The sequence below is a fragment of the Tympanuchus pallidicinctus genome, unplaced genomic scaffold (assembly GCF_026119805.1).
Source record: "Tympanuchus pallidicinctus isolate F22 unplaced genomic scaffold, pur_lepc_1.0 scaffold8, whole genome shotgun sequence".
Taxonomy (NCBI): domain Eukaryota; kingdom Metazoa; phylum Chordata; class Aves; order Galliformes; family Phasianidae; genus Tympanuchus; species Tympanuchus pallidicinctus.
In genome coordinates, this window is record NW_026294802.1 from 25,830,395 (window position 1) to 25,847,375 (window position 16,981).

At 42.8% G+C, this 16,981-nt stretch overlaps 1 protein-coding gene across 1 annotated transcript in view; it reads right to left on the reverse strand.

Annotated features, from left to right (window-relative positions):
• Positions 1 to 934, reverse strand: part of NAV3 (neuron navigator 3) — a 524,389-nt gene extending 523,455 nt beyond the window's left edge. The window contains exon 1 of the mRNA XM_052668319.1: positions 662 to 934. The gene's annotated coding sequence lies outside the window, so the exon portion shown is untranslated. The remainder of the gene's footprint in view (positions 1 to 661) is intronic.
• Between the last annotated feature and the right edge of the window lie 16,047 nt (positions 935 to 16,981).

Below are 16,981 nucleotides of genomic sequence, written 5' to 3' on the forward strand. Positions count from 1 at the left end.
ACTTCTCCGGACCGACCCAGCAGGCGGGTGAGGTGCGGGCTATGGGGGGAGAAGCTTCTAGACCACCCTGCCCACAGGTTTCCACACGCGCATCCCCTGAACCCGACACCCAACCGCTTCGGGCTAAACCCTCCTCGGGTGCTGCGGGCTGACCCCAGCCCACCCGAGGCGCTGCGGGAACCCCCCGGAGCCGGGGCACGGCCGGGGAGAGAAGAGCGGGGATGCGGTTGTGCCGGGAGCGGGCGGCCGTACGGCTGCGTCCTCGCTCGCCGCTGATTTTAAGGTAAAGTGCGTGCGATCTCTCACCCTCACAAAAGGGAGAAGGAAGGAAAGATGATACAAGGAAACAAACCAGGCAGAGGAGAGATGGGGGGGTGTGCGGGAGGGGGGAGTGGGGGGGGGGGGAGGAAGAAAAGGAGGGAGAAACAAAGGGAAGAATAAAACCCTCTCTGGGAACAAGCAAACAAAGAGGGGAAGAGGAGCTCTGCGCTCTCCCCGGGGGTAACCCCCCGCCGGGCTCCCCGGCTCCGCCCGACTTGCAGTCCCGGCCCGCAGCCCCCGGCCGCGCACGCCGAAGCACCGCGCAGGACCCCGCGCCCCGCCGCTGCCGCCCGGGGAAGTTAGCGGCGCGGAAATACCCCGCGGGGCAGGGGCACCTTACCTGCCAGCTGTCACTCCTCGGGGGCCGACGAGGTGGGAGGGAAGAAGCGGAGGAAAAAAAAAAAAAAAACGGAAAAAAATAATAAAAATAATAATAATAAAGCCACCCCAGTTTCCGAAATTGCACCGCTCGATCAGGTTACTATGGAAATCATCTCGAGGAGGCAAAAAAAGCAGCCAGAAGCGACCCTCATCCTTTCCGCCACCGCGAGGGACCGCGGCGCTGGAGCCGCTACCTCCCCCGGGCGCAGGTTGCGCGCTCCCCACCGCCGCGCACCGGCAGCCGGCCCCGGCCCCAGCCCCGCGCCGCGCCGCCAGCGGTGCTGCCCCCCGCCGCACAGCTGGAATTTAAAGGGGCCGTGCGCTCCCCGCGCCGCTGCTCCCGCCGCCGGGGCCGGCTGGGTGTGCCGCTAGAGGAAAAGTTTCCCGCGGGGGCCCGGAGCGGAGGGGCTGAAATAGGGGCACGCGGCGGGGGGGGACGGGAGCGAAGTATCTGCTGTGCGCAGCCCGAGGCGCTGTGAGCGAGTGTATGCGTAGCAGCAGCGTGCAAAGGCCTCAGCAGGGCTCGGCTGCAGTGAGTGCGGTGCACGAGGCAGCTCCTGCCTCAGAGCGGTAACGTGAGCGGTGGGAGCATGCAAAGCGAAGGAAGGGTATAAAATCTGGGGGGAGCGTGAATGCTTCCAATCCCCTCTGTCCCAGCCCCTATAATTTGTTAACTGTAATTAACAGACCAGAAAAGAAACAAAATCAACAGTGGTGAAAGGTGCCATCCTGCCTCATTTCCTTCCCCACAACCTGAACCTTCACCAACCCCACCTGTCCCAACAAGTGCACTTCGCCCAACAGAGTTGTCTAGGCTGGAAGCCAGTGCCCATCTGACACTGTGCTTCCGGCAGAGCAGTGCCAAAAGCTGCTCGCAGGTGCGACTTTGGCGAGAGCAGATGAACAGAGAGCAGCAAGAACTGTTGCAGTCTCCATACTCTCTCCTCATACCCTGGTCGGCTCCATTCCCCTGCTGTGCCGCCCGCCCATCCCCCACACGCCTCTCTCCTCATGCAGTGTGGCCCACTGCAGGCTCTGGTTTGGCTCCCAAGGGGCAGCTTTTCCCAATCCAAAATATCTCCACAAGTTTTTGCTGATGGGGAATGGAGCTTCCGAGTTTTTCTGCTGTGAGAAACAGCCTGCAAAGCACAGAGAAATTAGTTCTGCTCTGCTGCTGCAGACAACAGCTCCAGCTCCCAAGAAGGGGAGAAAAGGAGAAGACAATCCTCTGATGAGAGGAGACCTGCAAAGAAGGATCCCTGTGCTACTGCAGGAGGAAGGCAGGTTGGGTGGGAGGGACAGGAGAGAAAGACATGCAAGTTACATCCAAGTCCAAAAATGTCTTCAAGCTCATGCTGTTGGATGCCTCATTTCTTTTCTCCTATTTTCCTGTAAGAGCGAGGAGGAAATACACACTGCACTCGGTCAGTTTAGGGAGAATGTTTTGCAGTTAGTGGCCACGTGACACCTGTGGGTCTTTGAGAATCATTCCTTGCACAGATTGCAGCTGGTTGGGCCTCAATGCTCTGTATTTTGCAGAGATAACAGCAGTGCTGCTTGGCGTGGCTTCAGCCAAAGCTGGTTAATGACGGATCCTAAATTGTGAGCAGGGTTGGAGATGGGGAATTGGCCAATGGGGCCGTGTTTGGATACAGGAGAAGAAAACAAAAGAAAGAAACAAAAACTCTCCCACTGAGCTGTGTGGTATTTCCCCATTCCAAATAATTCCTGGCATTTCAGAGGGCCATTTCTAGTTAAGAAAACTAGGGGTGTAAAAAACTAGCTGCCAGCAGTCTACTAACAGCTCAGCCTTAAGAAATAACAAAGGCTTTTAAAAAAAGGGCTGAAAAAAAAAAGGCAGGAATCCACTGTCACGTTGTCCAGGTGTCCAGCTTTCCAAATGCTGCCATAGCTTGCACTAGTCCTCCCAGAATAAAACACAACATGTTTTTATCATAGTTTGCAAAACACAGTGGTCCAGAAGGGGACAATTGGAGCTGGTCCTGCTTGAAGGTGCAAGGCAAGAGGGAGTCTCACTTCACTGCAGCTCCGTGAGCAGAACATTTTTTATCTGGGTGTGGAGTAATGTCACTGCATTGCTCCAGAGCCGAGACCCAGTGGTTCAGTCCTTCTGCTCAGTGCAGCCAAGGCTGTGCTGTATCTGTGCAGCAGGACAGGCAGTGGGGCACAGAACTCCCCACCCATCTTGCCCATGACTAATCTATGACTGCTGGCTTTTCCAAAAAGCTCTGCAAATGCACATTTCCCCTGGACAGCAATTTTTACTGTTTCTTAGGCTTGATCACTCCCTATTAAGCCTGAAGAAGTTTAAGGAGTCTGTGCTTAGGGACATGGCAGTGCTACAGTGGTCGGTCCTCCAGAAAGCCATGATCTAGATCAGAGAAAGTGCCTTGGGGCAGTACCTTGTATATTCACAAGAAATTCTGCAATGATTTCCACAGTTCTGCCAAAAAAATATGAACCAGTCCTTTATTTTTCCTTTCATTGAGAAACATGACTAACATATAGTGAAAAGAATAAAAGGCTGGTACTCAGCTTTCATACATAAAACTTCACGGTTTCCTATCTAGTAAAGTATATGGGAAGTTTTACTTTATGTTTCCTCAAGGTTTCTGTGAATTAATTTGCAAAATTTTGGGAAAAAAAAGTCAGTTATGTTTTAGTTTTCCTCTAGATGAGATATAAACAAGTTTGTTGGTGTCATTTACATGAGATTAAATGTAAATTTATTTCAGTGATATTTAAGATAACTGCAGCGATAAGCTAATTTGAAATTGCAGTATCTTGGCTTGTGTATTTAAATGAGATCAATTATCTTAGCTAACATATGCTTATGTAAGTGGAACGACAAAATAATGAAAAGGTCACCAAGGGAAATGTGTATTATCCTCATGGACTGGGTACTTTCAGTCCTTTGAAATTACAACACTACATGGCACATGACCTTGTCACAAAGGCTGAAGGAGTCTCCTACCAACCGCAGAGATTTACACAACATCTCAAGAAAGACACTTAGCTTCTTTTGTATGCTAAATCCCCATCTCAGGCAAAAGAACTGCTCATAAATAGGCTCTGGAGTCCAGTGGAAGTGAAAGAGTGTGTTTCTTCATCCAAGCAGTAAGCTGCATTGGAAGCAAAAGTTTATTGTTACAGCAGTTTTGGAAAGTTTGAAAATTCCCATCATAAATAATTCTCTTGAAATGTGAACTCAGCCATGCTGAGACTCGGTGTTTTTTGTAGTGTCAAATAAAATGCAAAAGCCTTTTTTCACTTAGTGTGGAAGATTCTGCACCGTGATGTCACACAGATAGCATGTTTGTATGTCTAAATTGAAGCCTTCAATATCAGAACAAGAATTGAATTGAGATAATTAATTAACTCTTAAGAGTTTCACATCCAGATATTGAAACTTGAGGCAGGGCCTGCAGAGTGGCAGGCACCTGAATGGGACAGTACAAGCGCAAGCTCTAGATTGCATCCCATGGGATCGTGTGCATGGCAGGAGGAGAAAGCCTGAGCTGAAGCTCCACCATGGGCATCAGAACAGCCTGAACACAATGTCCTCAAGAGACATGATGTTCTGACGGTGCCTCAGGGACAAGACCAATCTCCTAAAAACAAAAGCTGACGCCTTTCTTGAGAAGAAGTTCCTGTCTCCATCAGGAGAATGAAAACTAGGAGTTACACTCATGGCTTGATAAGGCATTTTGGATCATCTGTTTGTTGTTTGGATCAAAATCATAGAATCACCAAAGTTGATCATCTAGTCTTAACTGTTCACCTACCAGCAACATTTCCCCACTAAGCCATGTCCCTCAGGACAACATCTAAATGTTTCTTGAACTCCTGCAGGGACAGTAACTCAACCACCTCCCTGAGTAGCCCATTCTGTCACCTGGAATTGCCTTCCTTCTATTCTATGTTGGTACAGCTGTCTGGTAAGCACTGTCCATTTTCTTACAACATGTCTTATCACCATCTCTTCTCCAAGACATCTGTGAGACCCATAAGGCTCAAGGAAAGATCACCGAAAGGTCATAAACTTCACCGAAAGCAATTTATGAAGAATTATGTATATTCATGTATATTGATTGTATATGTATATTGTAATGTATACATTCCCTCCTTGCATGCAATTCCATACATACACACATACATATACATAATTGCACTAAAAGAACAATCCAAAGTCTTCAAGTCTAGTATTAGAAAATGGCACAAAGTTTCCTGCTCACCTCACTTTGTTCTCTTATACTGAGGCATCCTCTTAATGAGCTCATCGGAGTTGGTGAGTTTGTTGGATGACACTCAGTTAATGAATGCTTTCTCAATAAAATGTTTTATCATAATAACTCATGGTACGATCTTATACAGTACATATCATGCTTTGAACCATAGAAACATAAGATCATAGAAACATAAAGGCTGGAAAGTTCATCATCTGAACATCTGAGTTCATCTAGTCCAACCACCAACCCCTCCCCACCAATCCCACTAACCATGTCCTTCAGTGCCACATCTACAATGTTCTTGCTCACCTCCAGGGACAGTTACTCCAGCATCTGCCTTTGTAGAAAGAAGTCTTCATTTCTACATCCATATTACCACAGGCAGAAAAACTTAACAAACCAAGTATCAGGTAGGCTGTTCCTGAGAGCACAGGAGAGTAAGGCTGCCTACTTGATTTCTAGCCTTAACACTACCTTGGAATGAAGCCGCTTTTGCAGTGAAAGGCTGACCTTGCACTGAGATGGAAAGATCACTTTGATGCCAATTTTCAAACACCTGCTCTAAAACTGAGGTTTTACTAAAATGAAAGAGCACAACAAATTTTAATGCTGCATCTTTTTTGCATTTACAGAATGAGCCACAGAATCACAGTCTCACTTTCACATTAAAAAAAATAAAAAAATTAAAAAAAATTGGTTTTGTTATACCATGGCTATAAAACAACTTAAATGGTCAGAAATGAGAAATCTAAAAATGCCTAAAAATGATATTTTCATGGGGAAAAGAGGGTGAAACATCAAATCATCTTATATCAGCAACTGCAGTCTGATTCTTGAAAAGGGGAAAGCTCAGCAGTCCCTTGAGCCAAATGTACAGCTTTTTCAACAGTGTGCTCAACTCTTTTTATAGTTTTAGTGTTTTTCAGAAAATTCACTTTCTTGATTGCTGTTTCCGTTAGCCCCAGACCCTGCATGTTTTGTACCACTTCCATTCATCCAAAGGGATGCCCAACTGGGGACACAAATTGGCTTCTGAATAGCCCTCTCTGACTCCATGCTGTTATTTTCAACCTCAGATGGAACAGAAAATGCTCTTTACTGTCCTTGTTTCCATATAGAAAACATCAACAACAAAAACATCACCACCAAAAAAATCCACACACATAAAAAAGCATCAAACATAAAAACAAACAGAAAAGTCTTCCAAGCACAAAAGAGAAGGAAAACCAAATTATTTATGTTTAAATATTACTTCAAAACCATTACATCCCAAATAAAGCAATCAGAAGGCATTATAAAATATGTGCTTCTTGTAACAAAAAGCAAAAATACCCTGAAGAGCGATTCTGTAATACTTAAATAAGAGCTTATATGCATTAGAGATGAGCTTCTATAGCTTTCTTACTGACAAAACAGCTTTCATAGGCAGTTTTTTCTTATAACAGGATCTGCCCAGCAGACGTAAATACGTTTCTGTCAGATTCACCAGTCTGCCCTGGATATAAGAAAATATCTTGAGGAGACATGGATGTGGTTTTACGTACTTCTTTAATCCTTCAGCTCTTTGGTTCTCAGATGACTGAGATCTCTTTTCATATTCTGTGTTTTTAATATTCCAGCAAAACCTTCTGAGCACCTTACAGTCTACTGCTTCTGCCTAGGAGCAGTATCCTACATAGGATAGATCATCTTTTTACATAATAACATTTCTCTACAGGATGTTCTTTACCCTATTCCAGAAGTCCGGTCCTAGATGGAGGCAAAGCTACTTGCTCTCAGTGTTGATAATTCACAACAAGTAAGCGTGAATAATGCATACATGAAGCATGTGTGAACAAGATAAGATAGGCTTTGGTCCGGAACCTGAGCATTCAGCGTGAGATTTCTGCAACCCAAACCACAGCAAGGGAAAGGAAGGAGCTGTAGGAGTCAGAGAAGCTGAGTAGTACTCATTTGGCAGGTAATGAGGAGCTGGACACTGGTGAAAAACAAAATGGTTTCCAAGAATCTGTTCTAGTAGACTACCTGTGGAGGAAGTGCATTTGGTATGGATGGCCATATCTTCAATCATTAAGATGGCTTCTGTATTAAATTTGGGAAGGCAGATAACTTGTTAGTAGTATTACTGCATTGTTTTAAGCCTGGCCTGATTATGCCTGCCTACTGGGGATCAAACCCTACTTCTCACTTCATCTGCCTCTTGCAACTGAGTTTATCTGTTGTTACAGATTACAGGAAATTACAGGGCTGTAATTTCAATGTTAGTTTGGGACAGAGCTCATTTATTTGTGAAACTGAAAACAAATTCTAGTCATCACTAATCTTGGTTTTGTTGCAGCTATGTCGGTTTTCTCTCTCAAAAATAGCAAGCTAATTGCTTTGCCTTCAAAATGGTTGAGTTCTGATGCATATAGAGGATTGTGATCTAAGGCAAACATTCAGAGAGATGTACAGACAAGAGTATCTTGTGTTCCCTGTGTTCCTGCTGCATCTCAGCTGCAACAGTTGGTCCAGATTCGGGTACTGATTTTAAAAAATGGTATCCAAATAACTTAGGAGTCACTTAGGGATAGAGCAATGACAAGAGGCTTTAATCATAGACTGTGAGGAACAGCTTTTTCTCAAAAGTTTGTGAAGGATATAGGAGCATGCAGACCAGAAAACTTGGTCCTACTCAATGTTCTGGGAGCCTGTGTAACGAAGAAGAATTGCTCCAGCAGAGCAAGTGAAATGTAAGGAATAAACTATAGAAAGAAAATAAGATGTGACGAGATCTGAAGAGAGGGACAGGAAGAAAGAAAGGAAGGAAGTTTTCTATCCAAGACTGTTATCAGGTGTAGTGGAGAGTCACACAAGACAGTCTGTCTCAGGCTGCCACTGAAATAGATATATTTACTTAATTGCCATCAGGGTAGGAGTCTGCACTTCTGTATTTGTGCCACTGCAGTTATTTTCCTAGGAGTGAAGCATCTGAATTTTAATATCCCATATATTCAGTGCAACTCAGCATATTACAATATCTTGACCTTTTCAATGTTCCATAAATTGATTGACTGGTTGTTCCTGTTCTCCCTTGTTATAGCTCTGGAAACCTTAGAAGAAGAAGTAATATGGGCATCTCTGAGTCATATCTCCAGTGTTTATCAGCCCTTTCTGAATTGCACTGCTGCTCTCTTGAAGGCTTGACAGAAGCTACATACTGTGCGCCCGAGGTGCAGTAGCATACAAAATCATGCCAGAGAAGGCAGGAATAAGAGCTACAGGCTGGCTCATAAGGTCCACCACAGGTGGTCCTGTTGTAGGTCACATTGGTTGAACAGTGTTGTTACCAAATTCTGATATTTCCAGTGAGTTATTCTGACAGCCAGATAAACCTTCAGCTAAATAAATAACAGGCATAGCCTTGAACCAACCAAATGCAACTGTTTAATTAATGTGCTTATTCTAAGTAAATTAAAAGGCAAGGGATTGGGAGGGGGAGTCTTCTGATCTTTTAAGGATGAATAAAGCAGAAAATGCAAAACCAGATCTAAACATGAAAGCGAGTGAATCCTCTTAAAGCTGAGGATGCAACAGTAATGCAAAGCAGGAAAATAGCTTTTCATTTTCAACCATAGAGTCAATCTGGTGGACTAATAGTAAGAAGATACAATTGTAATAAATTGTGGTTTTTGAAGGAAAGCTTGAACATCAAACCAAAACAAGAACAATTTCCACTTTCTCACTGCCTGTCTTACAGCAAAGAAGGGAATGTAGACCAGTAACCACACAGAACAAAATCTGGCTATCAGGAACATTTTTCACTTTTTGTGAGATAACTAGAATACCTTCTCTCTGATGCTTTTTAAGGGCTAACGTGTGGGTGCCTCTCTGTCTAGAGTATAGTACAAACATAGCATTGACTCTTTTCCTGCCTGCTGAGGAGGGAAATACCCACTTTGTAGTGGGTTAGAAGGATTAGATGCACACACAAATCAAAAGCCATTAAAAAAAACTAGAAATGCCACATCCATCTGAACTCCTTCTTCTGAGAATAGATGTAGAAGGTTTTCCTGGGAAAACTCTTCCACCTCCAGAGCCCTGGCACGCATGTTCCTTAGAGGCACACACATCTATGCAATGAGTGTCTAAGATAAGAAGAGACTAGAATGACTGTAGTAAGCTTCGTGCAGGCATGAAGGCACCTTCAAAACCTCCAATCTGCCCCTTCAAACAGTGGCACCAGCAGCAGAAAGTCCTGTTTTTTATCAGAGTACTGAGCAGAACAAGAGGAGCATGCTGCTACCTGTACTACCAAAGGTAGTGGAGCAGGCAGGCAGGACCCACAACTTGGCTCTGTTAGACTGACCGCTACACGAAAACTGCTGGCACCAATGTTGCTTCTGCTTCTCTACCTCAGTTACTCATAAAGTTTTCTAGATTTTTGTGCACAGCACCTTTTTAAATCCCAGATCTGATGTGGAGTGTGAGGGGTGCTGCGAGACTGAGACAAAACATGTGAGAGAACCTAAAGCCTGTAGTTGTAGCCTTCAGTCCCCATCTTCTCTGTACCCTATGAGGAGTAGTGCTGCCTTCCCAGCCTCTTGCTGGAATAGCAAGATGAAAAATAATCGCATTACGGTGAATCCAGACAAAACAGAGCAGCCAGTTCTGGGAAGAGGAAAGAATGTTTAAGAATTTCTCTCTTCTTTCAAAGGCATAAATCTTAAGATTGTTAAAATAAGTCTCCGTCTCAAGTTTTTAGACAACTTGTTAGTTTTGGATGTCCATTTACCTATCATAGCAACATTCATACATTTCTGTCTTCAATTAACAAGAACATTTTGAACAAGTCAAACAGAACTAAGCCTGATCACATCTGTGCTGATATGACTTCCTACGCTGTTGAAACTTGAACTTCTTCAACACCAACCATCGAAATATGCAGCAATACCCAGCAATAAAGATCAGTGTAAGCTGATCACTAGCACAGCATTCTGCATGTTATCCTCTTTCTTTATGCAATGAAGAGTATAAATCATGGACATTGTTCTGATACACAGAAGCTTCTCTACTACTGGATTATATTGCTTAATGCTTTATCTATGGATATGTTACCAGTCACAATTTGTGCCTTAAGAGAGTCTGTACATTTTCTTACCAACTTGATGGAAGAAGCATCAATGTCAAGAAGCAAAGAGTATCTATTATCCATATCATCCACGGATTAAAAAAAAAAAACAGGATATATGTGGTGGTTGACTGACAACCAAGAAGTCTGCAGTAGCATAATGCTGTGACTGACTGTGAGAAAGGCACAAGAGGAAGGGCAGATGCCTTACAGAGCAGCAGATATAAACAGTGTAGGCAAGAAAGAATGGAAACCTATAGAAAGAAAGTAGCTGTCTGTAATGGGGGAGGTAATTTGTACACGTGTCTCACTCTTTATTTTCAAATTAGCAGTAAAAATCTAATAACTACAGGCCATACAGTGAGGTTGTTTGGAATGGGATAAAATAACTATCAAGTATATTATTGTGATGTGTTATTTAGGTTGTATCAACTGAACTCCAACTAACGGAGGGCTCTGAAGTGGACACGTTCTAAGAGGAACTGCCTTGCAAAGTTTTCTCTCCAGGTGGGCTATATTGGAGTCAAAGAGAGGCAAAAAGTGAAGAGCCTTACCATATTCACATGACAGACCTGTGCCAGAGCCAGAAAAAGGGCAATTACTTCACAGTACTTGCATCTTATACTTGGCAGGAAAGCTATGCAATTTATGGTACTTGAAAAGGAATATAATGAAATATTTCCTCTACTGTCCAAACATTCTAACACATGAAAACCAAATTAGTACAATTGCAGAAAAAAAATAAAAGGAAAAATAAAACCTTGTGTATCTGAAAAAATATTCAAGAACTATTAATTGTTCTTAGACTATGTCTTATTTTCTTTGCCTTGTCAAGGTTTTTCACTGATTTCTGAGCAATTTGGCCAAACATGGAGAGGATGATGGCTTTGAATTTGTGCAGCACTTTGTTGCTTAGGGTGCATTGGCAACACAAGACGCATTTGAAGATCTTTCAAATAGTCTCTGCTGAACACAGAGTGAAAAGTGTTTTACTCATAAGACTTAGTTAAAGGGAGGCATACAGTTTTCTTTCAAGAAAATAAGAATGAGTCATCCACGCATGCATTTGATTTCCAGATCCAAGAGTTTGCTGTCTAGACTTAAGGTTTTCATTTTTCTAAACACTTAATCAGTCTCTCTGTAGGTTGTTACATCCTGATGTCAAATTGAAGTTCGTGAGAATATGAAAAGCAAAGCAAGATGTACAGAGCTTTTCTCATGGTGAGAAGATGAAATAGTTCTCCAATGAGAAGAAAAAATTAAGATAAAAAAAATCAAAGGTATCTAAATTGAGGGACATCTTGGTTCCCTCCACACATGATCCATGGAGAAGTATTTTCCTATTGCATTGAAATCTGCAAAAATTCATTTGTGGCTCCTCAAGATAAGCAGGTCTGTAAAACTCTAGTGTACTGTGAGTAGCAACTGCAGTTTTGCTCTGAGCTCTGCAAGACCACTAGAGGATTGGCAGAAGAGTTGCATAAGAGAGCACGTGTTGACAGGTGGAATGAGAGCAATGATAAATGACACAGTGTCACATGCAGGAGCCTTGGATGAATGGTTTCTCTTCCTTGAGTCTATATGCACAAGGTGGAAATGTGAAGCAGAGCTGTGTCCGTGCTTTCTCTTTCCATTCCAATTAGAGTGGAATAAATAATCCATTGGAAAACTGGGGATCAGAAAAGAGATTCATAGATGAGTGTGCTCTATAACCCTAAAGCTGCAAGTGGAATTTTTGTAATTAAGTGGAGGAGACCTTAACTGGCAGGAATGAGGCTTGGGCTTTTTAGTTCCTCCAGAGAGAACTGGTCACCGCAGAAATGAACATCCTTTACCTCAGCTCCTGAGGAGTGCAACTGATTAGAAGGAGAAATTTTGGCTTCTAAAGGCTACTCGTGGGTGCTGCATTAGTTACAAGATTTTGGCACTGCCTAGGTATGCCCTAATCCTCCAGAACATTTGGTGTGGCAAGTCTGAGAAAAGTAGTGTCTCCTAGAAAGCAATCCACCTTCCATCTGTAGCCAAACAAAAGCTGTCAATACATCTGCCATCAAAGCAATCACTTACTTGCATGGGGCTGCAGGTGCAAAACATTGCTTGTCTGCCCAGTTCTCCCACGTTTGTTGCTGTGATATTAAAATAAGTCCTCAGAAGATATATATAAGCCTTCATCAAATCAGCTGATATTTAGCTTCAAGTAGCATATTGATTTTTTCTTAGCAAGGAACAAAGAGAAAGAAAAAAAGAAGAGAAATAGCAAGGGAAAATAAATGCATGTGCAGGAAAAAGAAGATGGCTCACGAAGCTGTCTCTCCAGGACATGAAGACCTGCTCCAGGAAAAGGCAGCAGGATGCCCAAGGCACAACCTGCTGTCACCAAGAGAAACTGGTCAAGACTCCCTCTCTTTCCTTCCCAGACAGAAGAAGGCAGCAATAACTATTTAAAAAAGCAGGCTTCTCATCTCCCCAGTATGAATTATTCATTGTCCTGAAGGAAGAGGCTGCATTTAATCCCCAGTAAACTTGCAGGCTTCACCTTCAGCATGCCGCTTGCAATGGAGCAAGGTGTATTCGACACAAATACACTGGCAACTTCCAAAAATGATGTGAGGTTTCATTGCCAGAGTGGGCTGTCAATCTCCCCTTTGTGCTCTGGAAAACAAGGCCAGTGGGCGGCTATTTAATCCTTTGAGTTTCCCCTGATAAGGAACACTCGTATTTGCTCTCCTTTTATTTCTCAAGGACTCTCAAGGCAGACACAGAGAGCTGGAGTTCAGTTCCCCATATCCACCCTCAGCAGGCTTTAGGGACACGGGCTATGCTTCATACAGTAACACAGAAAGGCACTTTTCTGCCCTTCCAGTGCTCATCAGAATATTCAAAAACAAGCAGAAAAGTTGCAGCTTTGAAGGCATCCATGATTTGAACCATTTTTTCCATGCATATAGTATTAACACCACTTCCTGTTTCAATAGTGGTTTTCCCTGTAAGCTTTTTAGCTCAGAATTTGGTTGATATTGTTATTGTTTATTACCTCAGTACGATGATATTACAAGGTATGTATTCAAAAAAGGTAGGGATTGAAGGGAAATGCCATCTCCTTTACTAGCACAGTTGAAACACTTAGGAAAAAATGAAGAGACTCTCATGCTCAGTCTCTGCAGGTCTAGCAATATTTATTATGATTAGTATATCAAAGAGAGAGAATGATATGTGCTTAGGGAAAAAATACCTGAAGCATAGTTGTCACCACCTTTAAAGAGCCATTTAGAGTCATTAGAATTCAACTTAAGCTCTTAAAAATGCAGGTTTACAAATTTTAATAGTTATTGGCAAAGAAAGTTAGCACTCATGACCTTTAAGTAAAGCTGCACTCTGACCCAAGCTTATAGAATCAATTTTCACGTTCCTGATAATGGTTTTCTGGGGTACTCAAAGTAAAAATTACACCTCATATAGGCATGGTATGAAGTACAGTCTGACATAGAAGCGACCTAAGGTACAGTGGTTCCTTGGAAATACAATAAAAGGTAGGGAGGGAGGGATGAAGGGAGGGAGTGGGAGATATCTATTTCTGTTGTTAGCCTCTCTCCTGTGAGCTTGGTCCTCACCATTTGAGGCAGGAGAGAATGGAGCCCTCCTAGTGACACCATGCTGTGCCCAACATCTTCCCCTGCCCAGGGTTGAGGATAGCCAGGGCTGGAAAAAGCTCCGTTCTGTCTTTTTTAGAAATTAAACAGAGAAGCTGCATTGTTTTTAGGAGTAGGTGGCAGCTGAAAGTGTGTCTTGTGAAATTTCTCTATGACGAATGTATAGCATCCCTGGAGGAAAAAAGGAGTTTGCCAAGTTAAGACATTTTCTGTTCTTACATAACTAAAGCTGCTTTGATCTAAATTTGACAAGTGATGTGTATATTATGCTACCGCAACCACTTTAGTCTTTCTAGCTCAAAAAAAGGAAAAAAAAAATCCAAAACAACCAAAAAACAAATAGCCCAGGGACCAAAATCTGCTCACAGACATCCCTGTTGTGGAGCTCCCACTGGTTTCAAATTACTGAGAATGAAAGGCAGGTATGGCAGAGGAGCAGGCAGGAAATGCTGTTCCCAAGTTGCTAGGAGTGTTTGTGCAGTTCAGATCCTGGGACACTGGTGACTCACCTTGGAAGCTCTGGGTCGGTGTCCTACTTGGGGTGCTGGATCCTTTCCAGGAACCATCGGTAGTGCTGGGGCTTGCATGAGAAGCTAAACCAGCACTGAACATTTAGAGAATCACAGAACCACAGGGCTCAGAAGGGACCTCTGGAGGTCATCTAGTCCAACCTCCCTGTGAAAGCAGATACCCTACAGTAGTTTGCACAGCTAGGTGTCCAGATGGGTCTTGAATGTCTCCAAAGAAGGAGACTCCAGAATCTCTCTGGGCAACCTGTTCCAGTGCTCCATCACCCTCACTGTTAAGAAGTTCTTCTGCATATTTATGTGGAACTTCCTATGTTCCATTTTTCGGCCATTGCTCCTTGCCCTATCACTACACACCCCTGAAAAGAGTCTGGCCTCATCCAGGTGCCTCCTGCACTTTAGATACTGCACTGACACTGTCTCATTTTTTGCTTTCTATTTTTTAATATTTTTTTTTTTTTTTAATTTCAGAGGGAACTGTATTTCACCTCATCTATGGAAATTAGTGACACATAATGTCCATCTTCTTTAAAGATAGCCCCTAAGGTCTAAAAAGGAAGATCGATAAACTCTTCGTCTGCTTAATCGTCTCTTTCTCAATAAAATCTGATTGAAATATGGTTAACTTTGGCTCATTAACACCAAAGTGACTTCAGTACTCCCTCTACCTGGTATGTATAATGTAATGCCATGTTTTAATTCAGTAATATAAGAAGGGCCATGAGGGAATGCTGCTGTGTATTGTGATACCACGGTTGTCCTCTGCACAGAGCACCCTATTCTTTGTGCCTTTTCTAAATACTTACTATACTTCAAAGACAGCAATTATAGATCAATTAATATACATTTTAAAATACATATTTGTTTGCTACATTGTGTCAGAGACTACAATGTCCTCTCATGGAAGCTCTCCTGCTTCTGCTTGTTAACATTTTTACTTCACAGCTTCCACTAATTTTCCTATAGCTTTTAGCTTTAATTTACTAATCCTCCCTTCCCCACACTTAATCACAGCTCTGTAGCAACTATGTGAACCAGGAACAGTTGCCTTCCAGCTGGGAAATTAAGAGAGAGTTAGTGCTGAAAATACTCGGGCAAACACGTGAGCACTACTACCACATCTAGGGTTAAAATGGTATTTGTTCCACTACAGCTTTCTTTCAGAAAAACCAAATCATTGCATTACTTGCTTCTCTCTCTCTCTCTCTCTTTTTATTGTCAGGGTGATTTTCCAGGAAGAGATTTTAAAAAATTACAGCCAAGCAAACTGCACACTGCAAGAGAGGTAGGAGAGAAGCCACACAGCCTTGTGAAAGCTGCACTTTTTGTAGATTTAATCTGTGTTTAGTAAGCAAGGAGAGGAACAACATTTGTTTAATAGTTTAAGAAATCATGCAGTGAATGGCCAAAGAAATGCTGTTTGTTGAGGCCAGGGCACACTCCGGCACAGCCTCCCACACAGAGAGCTGTATGCCAAGCCTGGCTGATGCACACTTTTGTATGATATAATTGTCAGGGGGGGCATGACTTTTTAGCAAATTATTTTTGCTGTTACAGAACATAACATGGATGGTTTTACATCATAATAATATTTCTTTTGTTCTCTAATTATGAACATATTTAATATAACAAAGAACCAGTAGGAATTGGAAATCGTTCAGGTCATCCACTGCATTCCTCTGCCTGTGACAGATTATTTCTTACATTGTGTTCAATAAAGATTTTTCCAACATACAAAAAAACACTGAAAAGTCATGTTAAGTGACCGGGGGGAAATAGCACAGAACCAGTAAATAGGATTACAGGAACATCTGCTGGAAACTTTTTTGTTATGAAGTACGACATTTATACCTTGGCAATGAGCAATATTCACATTAACTGCAGATTATTTGTACAATCGACCATTTGACAGCACTACCCAGCCTGTTTCCATGGCAGTCGGAAGACTTTGTCCCATGCTGTTGAAGGAAAAATCCTGCAACAATTCAACTACTGGAGTCTTTGTAATATCAGTTCTCAAGCGGGACACAGCCAGGCCGGCTTCCTCTAAGTTATATCTGCATGCACTGTTACTCTCTTTGAGACAGCTTGTGGGTTTTTTTCTGTAAGAATGTGAAGAAAATCATTTAAGAGAAATAATAATGGCCATAATGATGGCCAAAAGAAATGAAGTCAGAAGGGCCACGTCACTGCCTTAGATACACTTAAATCAGAAAACTTCTCTGTTTTAGAGACAGCTATTGTTGGAAGGCATCTATCTTTATATACACAAATACTTTTCTGGTTTTTTTTTTTTCATAAATTAAAATGCAGCTGCGATGACTGTGCTGTGGGAGGGGGCAAGAATATGTAAATATAAATTACTCTGGGGAATTAACAGGCCTAATGGAAGTGACCCTGAATGCATACAAAGCAGCACTTTAAACAAATGTTTGACTTCTCTTGGACACAGAGAGCTCTAGGAGACACAATCACTGTCTCTGAATTTCAGATGGTCTTTCCACTCGCTGCCATTAATGTGTGTCTGTGTGTCCCTCAGGGACACACAGGGTCCCCGTGGGCCAAGTCCAGAACCCATCTGGATAGAATAAAGTTTATCAGAGACCACAACAATCATCCATCACACTGTCTCACTCCAAAAGTGTGTTTCTGCTGAGATGGGAAGGGCTTCCTGGGACAGGGATTGAGTAGATGTGATGGAGCAGCCAGGATGGGGCATCTGATCAGACTCAGTGCTGAAGC